General features: G+C 43.1%; 1 long non-coding RNA gene across 1 annotated transcript in view; it reads right to left on the bottom strand.

Annotated features, from left to right (window-relative positions):
* Positions 1 to 22253, bottom strand: part of LOC124619372 — a 547306-nt gene that overhangs the window by 100832 nt on the left and 424221 nt on the right. Inside the window, exon 2 of the long non-coding RNA XR_006980074.1 lies at positions 11319 to 11384. This is a non-coding gene — a long non-coding RNA (uncharacterized LOC124619372). The remainder of the gene's footprint in view (positions 1 to 11318; positions 11385 to 22253) is intronic.

Raw genomic sequence — 22253 nt, 5'->3', positions numbered from 1 at the left:
GAGTGTGTGTGTGTGTGTGTGTGTGTGTGTGTGGTGGGGGAGGGGTTCGATTATCGAGGTTAAAATGTAAATGTCGTGTGACTAGGGACTCCCGTCGGGTAGACCGTTCGTCGGCTGCAAGTCTTTCGATTTGACACCACTTTGGCGACTTGCGCGTCGATGGGGATGAAATGATCATGATAGGACAACACAACAGCTAGTCCCTGAGCGGAGAAAATCTCCGACCCAGCCGCGAATCAAACCCGAGCCCTTAGGATTGACATTCTGTCGTGCTGACCACTTTTTTTTTAATTTTTTTTTTTAAATTCTCATTTTGTTCATTTTCGTTCGTTGTATGTGCTCGGGGCGGACGTCGTAAGACATCCGTTTAAGTTCTTTTTGATCGGTTAACTCAGTTTTTTTTTTATTATAGAGGGCTACTAACCCTCTGACCGAACACGCTGAGCTACCGTGCCGGCTATCCACTCAGCTACCGAGGGAGGACAATTATCGAGGTTACAGCGTCTAGAGAGCTGTGTCAGTGTTGTTGATTCAACAGCACTAGTGGTGTGAAAATCAGCAGTCGAGGACGATTGCAGCGATTGAGCACGTTGTTCTCGTCCTGGACAGATCCTCAAGAGTAATAGTAATTACACTAACATGTGAGGAGAATGTTTTTATTAACAGAGGTTATATTAGGTTGGTGCATAAGTTCGAACCGTTTCTGTTTTTGCATGTTGGTATTCCGGTTGGTAGTGGTTAATTTATAGATTGTCATTTTTTATTTGTAGTTGCCTGTTGCTATTTGAGTTCACGTATTGTCATTTTGTCATTTGCAGATAGTGAGTGGAACTGTGGACGCTAGAAAATGGAGTGTCTACTGGAGAAATCGGAACATTTCCGACGTATTGCTCTGTTTCAGTTCAATAGTGGGGTGACAATAGCGAAGGCAGACAGAAACATTTGCGCTGTGTATAGGGAAAATGCTACCAGACAGAGCACGACAAGAAAATAGTTTTCCGGTCTTAAGGAGAATCGTTTTGCCATTAGTGACGCTTCTCGTTCACGACTATCTTCGAGGTTTGGTGGGGATCGTTTAAACTCATAAACCCACATTGATCCACATCAGTGTACTCGAGAACTGGCAAAAGTGATCATTTGCACGCAATAGCGAAGGTTCAAAAATCGGGTGAATGGATACCGCATGCTCTAAGCAAAGAACACAAAAATCAGCGGGTGGCCATATGTGCATCTCTGCTTGCTATTCATCAATGAACGTGAAAAAAACCGACCATTCCTATCCCGTATCGTTACTGGTAACGACAAATGGTGTCTTTATGATAACATAAAGAAATTTAGAAATTTTTGGTAAGGACTATGAGACCAAACTGCTGAGGTCATCGGTCCCTGGGGCTTACGCACTACTTAATCTAACTTATGCTAAGGACAACACACACACACACACACACCCATGCCCGAGGAAGGACACGAACCTCCGACTGGGTGGTGAGAGGGGGGGGGGGGGCGGGGGTGAGCCGCGCGAACCGTGACAAGACGCCCTAGACCGCTCGGCTACCCCGCGCGGCATTTAACGTAAGGAAAACGAAGGAATGGTAGAGCCCAAACAAGGCAGCAACTCCCCGTACAAAGATCTGGACGCATTCACAAAAGATAAATTTATAAATCTGGTGGAACAGCGACGGTGTGGTGTACTACGAATTGCTTCCCCGAGGTGTAACCATCAGTGCAGACAGTTACTGTCAACAACTGAGACGTCTTGCAAACACAGTCCAAGAGCAACGACCAGGAAGTCTGCTTGAAGTGATACTATTCTGCGATAACGCCCGCCCATATTCTGCTACGCTGAAAAAAAGACGATACAGGAGTGGGGTTTCCAAGTCATTTCGCACACACCTTATTCACCCTTTCCGCTCTCAATCGAACAACCTTCGAGAAGCTTCCTTTCCGGGTGACAATACGCCCGAACATGAGTTCTTCGCCACGTGATTTCTACAGTCGCGGAATCTTTAAGTTACGCCAGCTCTGGCAGACTGTTGTAAACATTGAAGGAAAATGTATTCCAATTCCATGGTTCGGTTTTCATTTGATTGAACCTCATTTTTGACATCTTTCTAATGAGTTTGTAGCCTTTCAGCCCCTTTCAGTTTGATTTGGTTATAGGTACGATTTGTACGCCAACAGACCAGCCAATTCGCGAGGGACTCCGAATATCGTTTCGATGCACACAACTGGGCATCAGCGTTACTTAAAATTATATGAAACTTACTTTGATTCTCAAGACATATCGTAATTCTGATGTACGGCCTGTTTGGTGCCACTAGAATGGCAACAGAAGCCACACAATAAGAAAACTGGCCTCAGATGAAGGTACGTGCATTTGAGGTGAGGTTCTTAACAAGTTATCAGTGGATGTAGCGAGCAGGCCCTTTGACAACAACAGTCGTGCATGTTTTCATGATTGGCTGTACAATTTTGGCTACTAAGTGCAGTGACTAGAGTTGTAAAACTAGTGTAGGCTATCGCAGACTATCGTAAGTAAATGCAGACTACGACAGTTTTCCTAGTAGCCGTGGTCAGTTAAGACTAACGGCATTACATGTATGTTAGGTGTGTTGCGTACTTATCAGGCGTTGCCTCATTTCGATCTCTTTGCGCATACAATCAGTATCTTACTAGATTCTCCTAGAAACTGGAAGCCCTGAAATGTCTAGAAGCTGGTCGAAGATACACTGCTGGCCACCGTAAATGCAGCACCCTGAAGGAAGCATCCGAATCAAGTGAAATTTACACCATGGGTTTGCAGCGATGAGATATGCAACTGATTAGAATTTCAGCGCAGACGCACATCACGCGCGCCTGTGGCGCCACCTCATAGCGCCATTTAAGGCTTGGCGATTTCGACGAGTGTACGTTCGGCACGTGTGTTTACCTTGTGGTTGTTTCACAAGACGATCAGTTATGCCTCGTAGAAAACAGCGAACATCTTTTGATCAAGTATCCGAGTTCGACAGAGGAAGGATAGTGGCTTACCGAGATTGTGGATTATCATACAGAGAAATCGCTAGTCGTGTTGGACGAAACCAAACAACTGTAATGCGGATATGTGACCGTTGGATGCAGGAGGGTACGACGGACCGACGTGGTCGATTGCATTCACCTCGGTGCACCACTGCACGTGCTGATAGGCAAATTGTGCGCATGGCAGTGATGGATCGCTCAGTGACATCCCGAACCATAGCACAGCACATTGCGTCTGTAACGCATCATCCAGTGTCTGCGCGTACCATTCGACGCCGTTTACAGCAGAGTGGTCTGTCCGCAAGACGTCCATTGCTTCGTCTACCATTGACGCAGAACCACAGACGTCTCCGTCGCCAATGGTGTGATGACAGACGGATGTGGACGGCAGAATGGAATGATGTTGTCTTTACTGACGAGGCACGCTTCTGTCTGCAGCACCACGATGGTCGGTTTCGAGTGTGGAGACACCGTGGAGAGAGGATGCTGGACAGCTGCATTATGCACCGCCACACTGGTCTTGCATCGGGTATTATAGTATGGGGCGGTATTGGATATTACTCTCGCACGCCTCTAGTACGCATTCCCGGTACTTTAAATAGCCGGCGCTATATATCCGAGGTGCTGGAGCCAGTTGTCCTTCCTTACCTTCAGGGCTCGGCCACAGCCATATATCAACAGGATAATGCGCGACCACACGTGGCACGCACTGTCCAAAGGTTCTTCGTCAATAACCAGATTGAAGTGCTTCCATGGCCGGCTCGCTCTCCGGATCTTTCGCCGATAGAAAACATGCGGTCCATGGTTGCTCAACGAGTGACCCAGGTTACATCCCCAGCTGCCACACCAGATGATCTTTGGCAACGTGTGGAAGCTGCTTGGCCTGCTGTACCCCAGGAACACATCCAACGTCTCTTTGACTCAATGCCGAGACGTGTGGCAGCGGTGATCTCCAACAACGGCGGCTACTCTGGCTACTGATTCTGGCAGGAACCACATGTCACAGACGTCTGTAAAAGTAATCATTTGATACTTGGTCAACATGTTATCTACAAAATAAATTTTGTTGTGCTACCTCTTGTCTTTCTTGGTGTTGCATTTACGGTGGCCAGCAGTGTATATTAAAGGGCTGCGTAACATGTCGAAGAGTTTTGTTCTATGTAGTTATCTTCCAGTCAGTTACTTAAAAATAAAATATATTTACACCAAATTTCAAACTGTCAAAATTAAATTTTGGTTTTATTGGAAAGTTGTTGAATTTGTTACATCAATCATACACATGCGTTCGTAAAAATGAAAAAAAAAAAAATTATCATACAACGCTAGGAAACGGAATTTACTTAAAAAAGGTAAGACTGAAGAAACACTGCAAAGCAAAAAGTATCAAACTTCACTTCAATACTTCGTCAAGCTTATATAGAATATGTTTCTGTTATTTACAAACAACTTTCACACTTACGAATAACAAGAGAAAACTCTTGCCTTTGACCATGAAGAAGAAATTTTTATTGAGTATAAAATAACAACAATAATGATATAGATATTTTTATGTTGATGCATGCATCGAAAGTAATTGCTTAGTTTGCATAAAAGTGCAGTAGTCCCGTGATTAACTAATTTTTATCACTCCCAAAATGTAATTTATATTTTGCACTAACATTGAACGATATATGGTTGTAATTATGTCTAAAACAAACAAACAAAACGTAAGTCGTTGGCTCTCTGTTTCTATCACACATTCACTTGTATTTCTTTCCCTGCCAATGCAACCAACAGTACCCGCAATCTTACCATTTACTACGTCATTTATATATATATTTATACCGTAGTTATGGTAGCCCGCAATTCTAGCAGTGACATACTTCAGTTAATAATACTAATATTATTCTCGTATCAATGAAAAATGACGAACAAATGTAACTCGAAGTTTTTGTTTGTTATTTATAAGCCTAATATCATCGCAGTGATAAAATAGACCTCAGTGATAAAATAGACCTGTGGACCTGCAACTCTGGACAACCAAAATATAAATGTATCCATAGAAGTTGTGGGCCTGGGACTATACGTTATTAATGGAACCTCGTAGTAAAGCCATTTCAAATTAGCTGTAAATAGCACGATATCGTGTCGCCACAGTAAGCCGAGAAGCCCGCACAGCGTTCTGATAGAGCGTTCACAGTGCAGTAAGTGACCGGAGATGCAATTACCAAACTTCAGCGGCGCGGAACACGATCCTAGCTCTGCCGGACGAGTTTATCTGTTACTGTTTGACGTCAAAGCACTGAAGGAGGAGGGTAGATAGGGGTTGTTGGGTATCCTAACGGGACGTCTGGTTTGTAATTACTCAAGACACAATTACGGCGAGAAATGGGAATACGTCAACGACGTCCTTTTGGAGAGGATACACAAACCATGACACAACGATCGAACAAACTGATACGAACAACTTGAGCGTCATGTGTACACAGTTAGTAACCCGACTCCCGTTTTGAATTTGTTTCATCTCGCCGAGTTCGATGGCATTTATAATTCAACCTGAATATGCAAATAATAATTTCACTTCTCATTCTACGAAAATGTATAAATATTCAAATTTCATTCAGTTGCACTTGGAGGCATGTCGAACTCATATTTCAGAGAGAAGGTTGCGTATGAAAATTACCCGCAACTGTTCATCCGTGGAAAAGAAACGAAGAAACTGGAACTCATTGCTTACACACACCAAAACAATATGTAAATGGCGCGTTTCTACCAGTTAGTCCATCTCCTTCGCGTGAAAAACGTTATTTTTTTTCTCTCATGCGAAGAATTCTTGAATTAAATGTTTATCGGCAAATAATGAGAAGCAAAGCAAAACTCACTACAAAATATTTTACTAACATATTACTGTCATTCAAATAGTGCCCAGTTTGCCCTATTTGTGTACAACTATGCACTAAATATTCAAAATGCGTCGTGGAAATAAAATATATTTGTAACTGTATGCAGTAATTTTTTTGTTTTCATTACGAGGAAGACTCTGGAGGTACAAAATACCGTTATCAGATAGCTCAAAAGTGCTTGTTGGTTGGTCGATTTGCGGAAGGGGTCCAAGCAACGATGTCGTCGGTAACATCGGAGTGGGAAAGGATGGAGAAGAAAATAGGCTGTGCCCTATCAAAGGAACTGTCCTGGCACTTGCCCGAAACGATTTAGATAAGTGACGGAAAGCCTAAATCAGAATGGCCGTATGCGAGTTTGAACCGTTTTTCTTCCGAATGCGAATCCAGTGTGCTAACCACTGCGCCACCCCGGTCGATTGCTTCATAGTCCTACAGTTAAGCGTGTATAGTAAGTTGAGAGGAGATTTCTCTCTCTTCTCAGAAAACAAGATTGGAGATCGAAATAATGAAATATAATGTTGGTGAATCTTTGCAGCAACATGACATATTTGATTAAAATTAATGGTATATATAGTTCTTCCTCATACAGCTGACAAAAAGTCGAGCTTTGTAGCTGTTATTTCTTCTCTTCCGGTTTCAATGCCTGCATTTTCCTCAATTGGTTATTACCCATCCTTTCAGTCATTGTATCAGTACCTACCTTCACAACGTTTGCAATTCTAAAATTATTCCAGACTTCTCCGATCTGCTCTGATATTAGCGCACACATACGAGGGGCATTCAATATGAAATGCAGCCCTTTTTTTCTTGGCCACGTTCGGTTCAAAAATGAGGAATTTGTTGTGGGTCATCGTGGAATATTTCCACTAAAGTCCCTATAGTTTCATGAAGCTTTGACGGATGGTGCCTTCAAAATGGCGACTATAACGAAGGTACGTTCCAAGCAGACAGCTGTCATTGAGTTCCTTTTGGCGGAGAACCAGGGCATCTCAAACGTTCATAGGCGCTTACAGAATACCTACAGATACCTAGCAATGAGCAAAAGCACGGCGACTCGTTGGGCGAGGAGCCTGTCGTTATCGCAACAAAGTCGCGCAGACCTGTCCGATGTCCCACCTGTCAGACGTGCGGACACTCTCATTCGAGGTGGTCAACTGATCAGAATCAAACACCTCGCCGCTCAACTGGACGCCTCTGTTAATAGTGCTGACACACTCGTTCATCAGATGGGGTAGTCAAAGATGTGTGCCCGCAGTGTTTCTTGCCACGTAACGGAAGACCATAAAGAGCAGAAGGACCATGTGTGCGGAATTGCTTATGCATTACGAGGCTGAAGAAAAAGTTCAAAACCACACTCAAAGCCGGTAAAGTCCTGGTGACGACCTTCTGGGACTCTGAAGGTCATTTCTGTTTGATGTCCTCCCTCACGGTGCAACGATCAACTCTGAAGCGTATTGTGCTACTCTTAGGAAACTGAAGAAACGAATACAGCGCGTTCGTCGCCACAAAAAGCTAATCAACTTCTCCGTCTCCATGACAAAACAAGGCTTCACTCAACTCTGTGCATCCGAGAAACAGCTCAGAAAACTTCATTGGCCGCTCTTCCTCAACCACCCTAGTGCCCGGATCTCGCACCATCCGACTTCCAACTGTTTGCCCAAGGAAGGATACTTCCCACGGGAAGCAGTACGTGGATGATACGGAGGTTACTGATGCAGCAGGACATGGGAACCGACGTCAGCCAGTGGAATGGTAGTATGAAGGCATAAAGTACCTCCCACCAAGGCGGCGGCGTAAGGCCATCGCACTGAACCAAGTTTGTTTTGAAAAACAGGGTTTTGTAACAAAAAGAGTGGCGAGTAATACGGTGTACTGAAATTCGAAATGAAGCCGACCTGTTTTTAGAATGAAATGTGTTGCACTGTTTCTTAAACGCCCCTCGTATATATCTACATCTACATCTACATGGTTACTCTGCAATTCATACTTAAGTGCCAGGCAGAGGGTTCATCGAACCATTTTCATACTACTTCTCTACCATTCCACTCTAGAATGACGCGTGGAAAAAATGAACACCTAAATCTTTCCGTTCGAGCTCTGATTTCTCTTATTTTATTATGATGATCATTTCTCCCTACGTAGGTGGGTGTCAAAAAAATATTTACGCATTCGGAAGAGAAATTTTCGCAAATAGATCTTGCCGCAAAGAAAACCGCCTTTGTTTCAGTGGCTACCAACCCAGCTCGTGATAACACGATGCACTTTTTCGATGTCCTCCGTCAATCCTACCTGGTCAGGGTCCCATACCGCGCAGCAGTATTCCAGCATAGGACGAACAAGTGTAATGTGGGCTGTCTCTTTAGTGGGTTTGTCGCATCTTCTAAGTGTTCTGCCAACGAAGCGCAGTCTTTGTTTCGCCTTCCCCACAATATTATCTATGTGGTCTTTCCAATTTAAGTTGCTCGTAATTGTAATTCCTACTTACTCATTCGTATTGACAGCCCTTATATTTGTGCGATTTATCGTATACCCAAAATTTATGAGATTTCTTATAATACCCGTGTGGATGACCTCGCACTTTTCTTTGTTTAGTGCCAATTGCCACTGTTCGCACCATACAGAAATTCTCTCTAGAGCATTTTGTAATTGGAATTGATCGTCTGATGATATTACTAGACAGTAAATTACAGCGTCATCTGCAAACAATCTAAGGCGGCTGCCCGGATTATCACTTACACATTTATATAAATCAGAAACAGCAGAGGACCTATGACACTACCTTGCGGAACGCCCGATATCACTTCTGTTCTACTCGATGATTTACTGTCTATCACTACGAAATGTGGCATCTCTGAGAGGAAATCACGAATCCAGTCACACCACTGAGACGATACTGCACATGCACGCAATTTGATTAATAGTCGCTTGTGAGGAACGGTATCAAAAGCCTTCTGGAAATCTACCGTCTTCGAAGTAGTTCTACTTCCGAAACATGTTTTGAACTTGTAACTTACCGAATCTTCCACGTATGATGGCTAATTAATTTCTGCAAATGTTCGCATCTTGATTTGGTTCACGACAAATAGAGTGTGGGTAGTAAATCCCTCGTTACCTTATACGCGCGCAGATGTTGCCGACTGGAGCTGGTGTGACGCATCCTATCACATGGTGGCAGGCCTGGTGAAGAGCAATGTTAACGTGTTTCGAGTGGCAGTATTGGTACGACGCAGGCGAAGCATATTCTTTTGCAGACGTCGGTAGCAAATGAGGATTTGTTCCCCAACTTGTAACTTTTTTCCTTAAGATACTGTTTCGTACTACGATCTTCAATCTGACACTACAACATAGCTCCTTGAGATGCCGCCAGTGTGGCGCTCTTATTACAGAAAAAAAGATGCCGATGGTCCAGCCAAAAGTCGCGCCACGACGACAAGCAAAGATTTACGGAATAGGTACTTTTCAAGACCACCCTTAAGAAAAATCTCGGTCAGCATAGGTGGATTTTCGTCAACCAGTTTCACTAACAATCACGAATAACTGCAGCAATTTTTGATATCCCGACCTTGTTCCTTCAGATTCTGAAAGAGATACTTATGCTTCAGTGAGTCGTAGGATGTTTTAGAATCTTTGAACGTACAAACTGCTGTTTAATAAATTGTTTGACGTCTGACAGTTTCAGAACTAAAATTTCTTCTGGACTGTTTTATTCAATTTATTCAGCACAAATTACAATAGGCTTGTTGCGCAACATGACTTACATTAAAATTGACAGTTTTGTGTTAATGGCAACTTACATCCAATATCATGAGTACAGTGATAGGTCGACCTGTGCTCACACTGTTTATACACACTACCGGCCATTAAAATTGCTACACCACGAAGATGACGTGCTACAGACACGAAATTTAACCAACAGGAAGAAGATGCAAATGATTAGCTATTCAGAGCATTCACACAATGAAACTTCCTGGCAGATTAAAACTGTGTGCCCGAAAGAGACTCGAACTCGCGACCTTTGCCTTTGGTGGGCAAGTGCTCTACCAGGAAGTTTCATATCAGCGCACACTCCGCTGCAGAGTGAAAGTCTCATTCTGGCACTCACACAATGTTGGCGCCGGTGGCGACACCTACAACATGCTGACATGAGGAAAGTTTCCAACCGATTTCTCATACACAAACAGCAGTTGACCGGCGTTGCCTGCTGAAACGTTGTTGTGATGCCTCGTGTAAGGAGGAGAAATTCGTACCATCACGTTTCCGACTTTGATGAAGGTCGGATTATAGCCTATGGCGATTGCGGTTTATCGTATCGCAACAACGCTGCTCGAGTTCGTCGAGATCCAATGACTGTTGGCAGAATATGGAATCGGTGGGTTCAGGAGCGTAATACGGAACGCCTTGCTGGGTCCCAACGGCCTCGTATCACTAGCAGTCGAGATGACAGGCATCTTATCCGCGTGGCTGTAACCGATCGTGCAGCCACATCTGGATCCCTGAGTCAACAGATGGGGACGTTTGCAAGACAACAACTATCAGCACGAACAGTTTGACTACGTTTGCAGCAGCATGCACTATCAGCTCGGAGACCGTGGCTGCAGTTACCCTTGACGCTGCATCACAGACAGGAGCGCCTGCGATGGTGTACTCAACGACGAACCTGGGTGCACGAATGGCAAAACGTCATTTTTTCGGATGAATCCAGCTTCTGTTTGCAGCATCGTGATGGTCGCATCCGTGTTTCGCGACATCGCGGTGAACGCACATTGGAAGCGTGTATTCGTCAAAACAATACTGGCGTATCACCCGGCATGATGGTATGGGGTGCCACTGGTTACACGTCTCGGTCAGCTCTTGTTCGCATTGACGGCACTTTGAACAATGGACGTTACATTTCAGATGTGTTACGACCCGTGGCTCTACCCTTCATTCGATCCCTGCAAAACCCTACATTTCAGCAGGATATTGCACGACCGCATGTTGCAGGTCCTGTATGGGCCTTTCCGGAAAGAGAAGAAGTTCGTCTCCTGTCCTGGCCAGCAGATTCTCCAGATGTCTCACCAATTGAAAACGTCTGGTCAATGTTGGCCGAGCAACTGGCTCGTCACAATACGCCAGTCACTACTTTTGACGAACTGTGGTATCGTGTTGAAGCTGCATGGGCAGCTGTAGCTGTACAAGCCATCCAAGCTCTGTTTGACTCAATGCCCAGGCGTATCAAGGCCGTTATTACGGCCAGAGGTGGCTGTTCTGGGTACCCAAATTGCGTGGAAATGTAATCACATGTCAGTTCTAGTATAATATATTTGTCCAATGAATACCCGTTTATCATCTGCATTTCCTAGTGGTGTAGTAATTTTAATGGCCAGTAGTGTATGTACGTGTAGCGCCGCCAGCTGCCTGTGGGGTTTGTCTACTCACCTCGCGGCGCGTGTCCGGGACGCTGCAGAGTGGTTCAGTGCGGTCGCCTAGCGCGCCATCCGGAACCTGCAACACCACAGCCAGCTGTCACACACAAGTCTGCGGCTCTTAGCAAGGGGTGTTCCTAATAGTCAAATAATACACTCTCACAGGACCAATTCACTGTTGGTGAATATGCTGGAGTCGTGTGGTGGAAGAGTTGGGTACACTAGACATGTAAGGGCAATCTGTGCATGACGCTGAACCCACACACCTCTGTCTCTCTCTTTTTTCTTTTATACGTCAGCGTGAGTACACTACACACCCATCAACAGTTACATTATTTGGCCTTCTACAACTACAAAAAAGTACTTTTTTGACATAGAAAAGTACTACGTTCAAGTAACTAAACAATATATCTTCGCTATCAGCACTAATAGGAATCCTTGATTAACAAAGATACAAGTAATAACTAAGTTTCTCTGACCAAAAAATTTTAGAAACAGGTTTGTAAAGTCACCGCTCTTTGATGGAAAGATAATTAACCAGAAGAAATGGTGGCTGCACCTTCTCCGTACGCCTATCTTCAGGTTTTAAAATGAAAATTTATGAATGAAAGGCACAAAACTGGTGTAATATTCTACAATATTTATTATTTCCTACACTAACCAGTTTTCGGCTCTTACGCCATTATCAGGTACAAAGATAAGTACGTGGTGCTGTGAAATTTTGTTGGTTCAAAGTTTTAAACTAGTGCATGTACAGAGTATCACCATTTCCTAGGATGAAGATGTTAATGTTAAAGTTAGGAATGAAATAGGCCGGATTATTTCAGTATAAATGCGATGTTACATTATTTAACTAAGATAAAATATGTGGCATATTAATTAATGAACTACGGAGGAATTACAACAGTTTTACGTAGAAGAACATAGCTGAACACTAAACTTGGTGATATGTTCCAAAGGTGTGGCTGAACAAAGTAATATTATGTTTAATAGATCCTAAATTACAAACAGATAAGATATAATAGTGATATTAAGCAGGTGGATGAAGCATGTTTGATTAAACAAAGTAAAATTTCTTAACACAACGAGAGAAATTACAGTAGTTGAACTAAAGGAAATGTGACATGTGAGTAAGAGGGGAAATTTATGACATGGTCTGGGTGGGATTCTGAGTAGTAACTGCAGTTAGAAGTGACGAGTAAGTGAACTGTGTCTGGTCATTCAGTTCTAAGCTTTGGTTGATAGACATGTGTCTATTAATTTCCGCTATTTAAGGATAGTTCATCTTCTTTCCTTTATGGATGTGATGTAACACTTCATGATTCACCTTGCAACTAAGGCCTTCTTTAAGCAGATGGTCTGCAAAAGCAGAGTCTCCTTTTCTAAGTTGCCAATTTGTGTGGTGTTCCTTCGAGTGTATAGATATTGCCCTGCCAGACTGACAGTTATAAATAATTTTATATATTCCACTCCCATTCTTTTCCAAAGCTGGAGTGCTGTCTTTACCATTTGGCAAAACGTGTCCAACAATGTTGCGCACATAAAAGAAGGCCTTACTTTTGCAGATCTCCTACTTAAAGAAGGCCTTTGTTGCAAGGCGAATCATGAAGTATTGCATCATATCCATAAAGGAAAGAAAACGAACTATCTTTAAATAACGAAAATTAATAAACACATGTCCATCAATCCCAAGCTTAATACTGAATGACCAAACACAGTTCCCTTACTCGCCACTTCTAACTGCAGATACTACTCATAATCCCATCCAGGCCTTGTTGTAAATTAACCCTCTTACTCACATGCCATATTTTCCTTTATTTCAGCTACTACAATTTCTATCGTTGTGTATGAAACTTTTTACTTTGTATAACCACAGCTGGTTCACTCACATGCTTAATATTATATCTTATTTGTTTGTAATTTACTTTGTACAGCCATATCTTTGAAGTATGTCGCCAAAATTTATTGTTCAGTTATTTTCTCCTCTTTATCACAGCTACAATTTGTCTACAGTTCATTAGTTAATGTGTCACACACTTTATCCTAGTTAAATAATCTTACATCACATTTACACTGAAATAATCCCACTTGTTTTATTCCTAATTCTAACAATAACATTTTCCATCTCTGGAAATGGAGGTACTCTTACATGTACTAGTTTAAAATCTTTGATCCAAAACAAAATTTAACTGCACCACTTACTTATCTTTGTACCTGATGATGACGTAACGGTCGAAAACTTGTTCGTGTAACAAATAATAAATATTGTAGAATGTCCAGTGTACAAAATATTCTACCAAAAAGCGACGGAGCAGTCAATCAATGCAATGAAATAAATATTATTATACATGAAACAACAGCCTAATCGGTTTTTATTAGGAGAGCAGTAATTCTTGTAGGAAATTGTAGCTAAGTTTTCTTAATCCTGAGATTGATTGTTCCCTATGTTGGTGGAAGTTGGAACAGGGAAGATTAACTGATTAATATCTCCAAAGTCTGATTTATTACAATCACAAATGTCTGAATGTCTTAATGCCAAGAAATACAAATGAACAGGGAGGACGCTGTGACAATCTCATCACATTGATGGTACAGATCCCTGTGTGGTGTAGCGACATGTTGTGAAATCAAGAAAGATGAAAAATTCTGTATGTTTTTCTTGGTTTACGTTTGATGTTTCCTGTTTCATTTCGCACTCGGACATGACTTGTTCCCTGGCGCTTCCCGGCGACGCCTGATGTCGTTTTATTGAATTTGTCGGCACCGGGACAACGACATTTCATCGAACTAGCAGGGCCTGCATCTACATCTACGTGATTACTCTGCTATTCACAATAAAGTGCCTGGCAGAGGGTTCAATGAACCACTTTCAAGCTGTCTCTCTACCGTTCAACTCTCGAACGGCACGCGGGAGAAACGAGCACTTAAATTTTTTTTGTGAGACCCCTGATTTCTCTTATTTTATCGTGATGGTCATTTCTCCCTATGTAGGTGAACCTACTAACAGGGTATGCTATATGTGGATACTACCTATCCCAACGAACTGATAATGATTTAACCAGAAAATGTTTACAATGAGTGTCTCAAAGCGGAGAAAGATGTCAGAAGCACGATCTACCTGCTTCCAGGCGGCGCAGGCTTATAGGCAACACACATTGCACACGACCCCGCACATTGCCTGCCACCTCTCAGGGATGTTATCAGTTATGAAGACGCCTAGGAAGCATCAGGGGACTGTCTTTAACAAAAGTTGATCCCCGTGACATGGCCCATCACCCCTATACATTTGTCGCGAACACTTTGAAACATGCTTCGTATATGGGATGCTGCTGATAATGGATGTGTTTGTCCCAAACCAGTCTGACAATCGATAAATAAATAAAAGTTCTCTCTGCTTGGTTCAAATGGCTCTGAACACTATGGGGATTAACATCTATGGTCATCAGTCCCCTAGAACTTAGAACTAATTAAACCTAACCAACCTAAGGACATCACACACATCCATGTCCGCGGCAGGATTCGAACCTGCGACCGTAGCAGTCGCGCGGTTCCGGACTGAGCGCCTAAAACCGCTCGGCCACCGCGGCCGGCAAAAATTTCTCTCTATTGGGCAGCTTACGTGAACTTTATAATGATATATTTCCAGTATTTGCAAGCTGTAGAACACCATCTGTTCAAGGATGTATTATGCGATTCATCGTTACTGCCAGCTTTCACCATTAGGCCGCTGTGCCTTCACATTAATTTAGGGGGCAGCAGCGAAAACGTCTGCCGAACGCGTTTTTGGTTTTCTGCGGCGTATAAAAGGGCCGTGGTCCGCGATATGAAACAATTCCAGCGAGATTTAACAACCAGAGTTGTCACCTGAAGATGGGAAAATGGCAGCCGTATTGACCACTGAAATATCGTGTCAAGAAGTTTGTATGATTCGGCTATATATCCGACAATAGTATTGTAATGAAGATCTGAGTTTAACGTGCCGACGCCGCCGAGATCATTCCAGACGAAGGACAACTACAGACAAAACAACATGGCTGGTACGTGGATGTCGGAGCAAATACACTTTTAATAAGGGTGGTGAAACAGGAGCGGTGTTGGTACAGGCTGATTCAGTTGTTTATTACAGACGAACTATCAAAGATACAGACACGTAGCGCATGTCATTGGATAGAGGAAGGCTCAAAGTTTTATGTTCGCACAGACACTATACATACGTTCAATATGAGCACCATGCGGTGCTCGAGAAATATGGAAACGGCAGACCATTTCATACCAAACACGGATCGTCCGCAGCTCGTGGTATGCGGTAGCGTTCTCGCTTCCCGCTCCCGGGTTCCCGGGTTCGAATCCCGGCGGGGTCAGGGATTTTCTCTGCCTCGTGATGACTGGGTGTTGTGTGATGTCCTTAGGTTAGTTAGGTTTAAGTAGTTCTAAGTTCTAGGGGACTGATGACCATAGATGTTAAGTCCCATAGTGCTCAGAGCCAGAGCCAAACACGGATCAAAAAGTCCTTGACTATTGAATCGACAGCTTCAACAATTCGATTTCTCAGCTCTTGAAGAGTAGCTACCATCGGTGGGACGAAGACTGTCTTTTATGTACCACCACAGAAGAAAATCGCAAGGTGTGAGATATGGTGAAGTGGGAGGCCGAAACCAACGAACAGGATCTTGCTGTACACTTCTTCCAAAGCAGCGTAGAGGGATGGTGTTGTTAAGATAACGCCGTACCTCAAGGTGAAATTGAGCGGAGTGCGTCATGCATAAAAATGAAGTCTGTGAAATATTCGTGAAGTTGAGGTAAAAAAAAAAAAAATTGCTGTGTGTCCAGGTATGACATACCTGTCACAGTTCCCTCCGCAAAAAAAGAAACGTCCATAAACATTGTGAACAGAAACAACACAAAACACAGTTTCGATTAGTCTCTTTCATGTTCGACGACGATGCAAGTATTTTGAGAGCCGCATATTCTTGCATTATGGTGGTTTACTTTAGCCAATATATGAAACTTAGATTCGTCCGAAAAGATGACTCGTTCTGAAAAAGTTTCCTCTGACATATCCTGGTGAATCGAAATGCAAAACCCGTATTTTCTGTTATGGTCACCGGGAAGCAGCTCCTGCGACTTCTAAGACTCCATACACAGGCGCCATTTCAAAACACACAGCATCGTTGTTTGAGGAAATTCTTGGCCTAACTCGGATACGCTCGACATTTTCACCAGATGTGCGCGGTTGACCAACGATCTTTCCTTTGCATATGCAACCATATCCCAAGAATTCTGTATGCCAGTCATAAATCTGCTTGTGCACAGGCCGCTTCTTGCTGAATTGATGGTGGAATGCACATTGCACTTCGACAACAGACTGACTTCGACAACAGGCTGACTTCGACAACAGGCTGACTTCGACAACAGACTGACTTCGACAACAGACTGACTTCGACAACAGACTGACTTCGACAACAGACTGACTTCGGCAACAGATTGACTTTGCGCAAATTCCAAAACACAAAATGATTTCTCTTGCAGTGTAGCCACCATCTTGCTACAAACAAAAAGCGCAGTTGTGTCAAAACTTTGAACTTACTGTATCCAGTGACATGTAGACGGTTTATTTTATCGTTGGTCTATAGTTAACATCTGAAATCTGTTCTTTTTTTAATCACCTGGTATCATGTTAAAAGTAATCATTGCCACAGCAAAAAATGCAGGACCGAGGCGTTTTCCAGAGTATTGTAAAATTTATAATGTGTTAGGCCAGAGTTAATTTCTCCAGAGAAATGATTCGTTGTTCAGTGTGTTGATGTGCTCACACCCTTTGCCATTGTTTGCTCTGCTCATGTTCGATTATCGTTAACAGAGCTATCGTAGCTATTTTACGCATGCCCATTTTCGTAAACAACGTTTAGCGGCTTTGGCGCCTGACGTGGCTGAGAACTGCAGCTGGAGAGCGCTGCTCTCGAAAATCATACTGAGCAGATACGTTCGATTTGATGGACCAGCACATTTCTGAAGGTCCACCGACCGTGTCTGGTGCGATTCACAATAAGAAACACACCATGTGTTAAGGCGACTTTAACATGACTTTACAGTATTTGGTAATGCGAGGAGCCACAGTTCTGTTGTCTCGAACTTGTGCAGTACACAACACACGCAGGTTCGCTCAGTAACTGCATCCTACTCAGGGCCAGTGCGAAGTGTGTTGCTACCCTAGACGAGAATTGAAAAATTATGCCCCCTCTTCTTTACTAACATTGGTCCCCTTGGTATCACCACCTCCTCCACCATTATTACCACCACCACCACCACCATCATCCAATGGCACAAAAATGCAAATCTCCTATTATACTTTTAAAAATTAAACTAAAGTGAACAGACGTCCTCATTTTCTGTTGACTGTCCTCAATTTTCATGTCTTGTCATCAATTCCTTTAAAGGTGACTGAGAACTGAATATACCAGTGCAACCAAATTTGGCATAATTTACTTATTTAACTGCAAGAAAATGGACTGATAAAGATGTGGAACTATTTTCTGATGTGAAAGAATTTTTCCTTGAATTTGGAAATGATGCAATAATGGTGGGAGACATGCCGAAGAATCAAACTATGTCGTTTCTACGATGTTACTGCACAAGGTGAGTGCTACTGAAACTTGACTGATCAACCAACAACCTCGTCACATTTTTTGATAACATAGCAGATTCGTTTATACCTATCGAGTGAGGTGGCGCTGTGGTTAGTACACTGGATTCGTTCTCAGGAGGACGATGGTTCAAACCCGCATCCAGCCATCCAGATTTAGGTTTCCCGTGACTTCCCTAAATCGCGCCAGGCAAATGCGGGATGGTTCCTTTGAAAGGGCACGGCCAATTTCCTTCCCATCCTTGACACAATGCTAGCTTGTGCTCTGTCTCTAATGACCTCGATGTCGACGGGACGTTAAACCCTTTTCAGTTACAACTTAACCATGAAACCCATCATCACTGTTATTAATAATACGTGTTTCAACGTTCAAGATTACGAATGATTCTAAGAGTTCATGCGCTAACAGTGCACGAAACCTAGTCTCTATATGCTTTAAATCAGAAAACGCCCTTTCGCTGGTTGCTTGTGTAAGTGCAACCGTCAGCAAAGTGCAATATGCAACATAGAGACTGCAGTACGTACTAATGTGTAAACTGTACTTGTAGAGTCTTGTACTGTGGTTCAATGGCTCTGAGCACTATGGGACTTAACAGCTGTGGTCATCAGTCCCCTAGAACTTAGAACTACTTAAACCTAACTAACCTAAGGACATCACACACATCCATGCCCGAGGCAGGATTCGAACCTGCGATCGTAGCAGTCGCGCTGTTTCGGACTGCGCGCCTAGAACCGCGAGACCACCGCGGCCGGCCTTGTACTGTGAATAAACAAGGAAGTGGATGTTGTTATGGGTGCCGGTATCCTCTTTCTGCAACACAATTGCACATACGGATTAATTGGTCCTTACTTACAGGATGCTGCTACTTAACTTGAACGGAATCCATGTCGTGGTACAAGCTCATCAGTAATAGCCCTCTTGCAGACAATATCGGTAATCTTGTTATTACAAACTTAGACACTAATCTGGTCGCTATATACTATCGTAGCCTATGAGCCGCTCTGCGATTGCACTGACAAACCCCAAACTGGAAAGTGAGCTGCTGAGTCACTGAGGCCCTCCGGTCAGTGGCTGCGGCATAAATACATACTGCCGAGGGGGCGTTGGCGACGTGTTGCTTGTCAGTGTGTCTCTGGTGTCTCTCGTGACCGGTGCGCTAGATCCAACGCCTGCTACCGATCTTCGCGCTTCATATTTGCCAACCGGTGTGCTGGCGACAGCTTACGCCAGCACAATACATAAAAGTAGTCATCTTAGGTGTTGCAAAACAACTCAATCACTTAAGAAAGGCAAATGTTCCGGTCCAGATGGTATACCAATCAGGTTCCTTTCAGAGTATGCAACACATTAGCGCCTTTCTTAGCAATCATTTACAACCGCTCACTTGACGATAAGTCTGTTCCTAAGGACTTGAAAGCAGCACAGGTCACACCAATATTCAAGAAAGGAAATAGGAGTAACCCATTGAATTACAGACCCATATCACTGTCCTCAATTTGCAGTAGGATTTTGGAGCATGTACTGTACTCGAACATTATGAACCACCTTGAAGAAAATGACTTATTGATACATAACCAACACGGATTCAGAAAATATCGTTCTTGTACAACACAGCTAGCTCTTTATCCCAATAAAGTAATGAGTGCTGTCGACAAGGGATCTCAACTCGATTCGATTCCTAGATTTCCAGAAGGCTTTTGATACCGTTCCTCACAAGCGACTATTAATCAAATTGCGTGCATATGGACTATCCTCTCAGTTGTGTGGCTGGATTCGGGATTTCCTTTCAGAGAGGTCACAGTTCGTAGTGATAGACGGTAGATCATCGAGTACAACAGAAGTGATATCTGGCGTTCCGCAAGGTAGTGTCATAGGCCCTTTGCTGTTCCTGATTTACATAAATGATCTACGTGATAATATGAGCAGTCCCCTTAGACTGTTGCAGATGACGCTGTAATTAACTGTCCAGTAAAGTCATCAGACGATCAATTCCAATTACAAAATTATCTAGAGGGAATTTCTGTACGGTGCAAAAAGTGGCAGTTGGCACTAAACAAAGAAAAGTGCGAGGTCATCCACATTGATACTGAAATAAATCCGATAAATTTTGGGTATACGATAAATCGCACAAATCTAAGGGCTGTCACTTCGACTAAATACCTAGGAATTACAATTACGAGCAACTTAAATTGGAAAGACCACATAGATAATACTGTGGGGAAAGCGAAACAAAGACTGCGCTTTGTTGACAGAACACTTGGAAGATGCGACAAACCCACTAAAGAGACAGCCTACATTACACCTGTGCGTCCTCTGCTGGAATATTGCTGCGCGATGTGGGATCCTTACCAGGTAAAAAAAGCAAAGAAGGGCCGCTCGTTTCGTGTTAGCGCGCAATAGGGGTTCAAATGGTTCAAATGGCTCTGAGCACTATGGGACTTAACTTCTGTGGTCATCAGTCCCCTAGAACTTAGAACTACTTATACCTAACTAACCTAAGGACATCACAGACATCCATGCCCGAAGCAGGATTCGAACCTGCGACCGTAGCGGTCACGCGGTTCCAGACTGAAGCGCCTTTAACAGCTCGGCCACACCGGCCGGCGCAATAGGGGTGAGAGTGTCACTGATATCATATGCGAGTTGGGATGGCAGTCACTGAAACAAAGGCGATTTTCTTTGCGGGGAGATCTATTTACAAAATTTCAATCGCCAACTTTCTCTTCCGAATGCGAAAATATTTTGTTGACACCCACCTACGTAGGGAGAAATGATCATCATAATAAAATAAGAAAAATCAGAGCTCGAAGGAAAGATTTAGATGTTCCTTTTTCCCGCGCGCCATTGGAGACTGGAATGGTAGAGAAGTAGTATGAAAATGATTCCGTGAACCCTGTATCAGGCACTTAAGTTGAATTGCAGGGTAACCACGTAGATGTAGATGCAGAATACTGAGATAAAGCTTACAGAGACAAGGCGCACAATTTCTACAATTATGTCCTTTTGACAAACAATTCGTGACATTCCGTTCCTTGTTACTTTTTGTGCACATGTCAAATTTTAAGAAAACGACAGCTAATTTGTTCGAGTAAAGGTAATGCAGTTCTATTCTCGTGGTGTGACTCAAGCACTCAGGACAGAGGGACAAACTGACACCAATTCATTTTTATGCATGGATTTGATGAACTGCACTTACCTTTTACCCCTTTTAGATATACTACAAGAGAAGTACAAAATCTAACTTCATTATGATGTTGATGTTTGGTTTGTGGGGCACTCAACTGCACTATCAGTGCCCATACAAAGTCCCAATTTTTACATGAATGATGATGATGATGAAGATGATGATGATGATACACTCACTTCCCGGACAGAGAAAATTCCCAACGCGGCCGGGAATCGAACCCGGAACCCTGTGAACCAGAGGCAGCAACCTAACTTGAGAATATGCCATCAGTTATGCACAGGGAATAATAGCAGAACTTAAAGTATCCAGAGAACCAGTGAATACAACTGAAGCTTGGCAAATGATCTGCAGGTACAAAAACAAAAAGACGGACTGAGGGAGCTACGGTGCCAAGTTGCTACACGATCGCAAGCCAACGTACATGGACCGCTCCAGCGCTAGACAGAGACGAATAAATGTCTGCCTCGTACCCAGTAGCGGCTGCTTAATTCTGAGGTAAGCAGTGTCAGTGTGTTCAAATTCGTCAAAGTAACTAAAGACTTACAACTTTTAGCATATTGCAGCCCCGTCAGCAACTGTCATAGAATAATGATTTGAAGAATCAGCCTCTGTTGCGCAAATTTTTCTAGTCTGCACCAGGTTTCGGCTAAATTAATATAGCCGTCTTCAGAAGCATAAAATTACTATAACATGCCAGAGTAAGGCACAGTCATCATTAAAATTAAAACCTATACAATCGTGGTACCACGTCGAATTAAAGCTACTTAATCGAAGTCCAGCCCCGGCATCTCTTCACCACGCGGTCGGTCGGCAGCGTCAAATACGTTGGCACTCTGAAGAAGGCTAGATTAATTTAGCGGAAACCTGGTAAAGACCAGAAAATTTGCGCAAATGAGGCTGATTCTTCAAAACATAAATAAAGACTTATTAAGTAACTGTTCGGATTGCTTTTGAAAACAATTCGTTGTTTTAATTTTTCCTCATTTTCGTTTCTTCTTCTCATTTGCTCAATTTTTTCGCTGTTTCATTTAAAATTAATTTTTCCGCTCTTTGCTGCCCATAAAATTTGCCTAGTTTTCTCTGATGGTAGAAACGGCACTGACCTTATTTCCTCCAG

The sequence above is a fragment of the Schistocerca americana genome, chromosome 6, assembly GCF_021461395.2.
Source record: "Schistocerca americana isolate TAMUIC-IGC-003095 chromosome 6, iqSchAmer2.1, whole genome shotgun sequence".
Taxonomy (NCBI): domain Eukaryota; kingdom Metazoa; phylum Arthropoda; class Insecta; order Orthoptera; family Acrididae; genus Schistocerca; species Schistocerca americana.
Note: the sequence above shows the minus strand (reverse complement) of the source record. Positions and strands in the feature narration are given on the sequence as shown.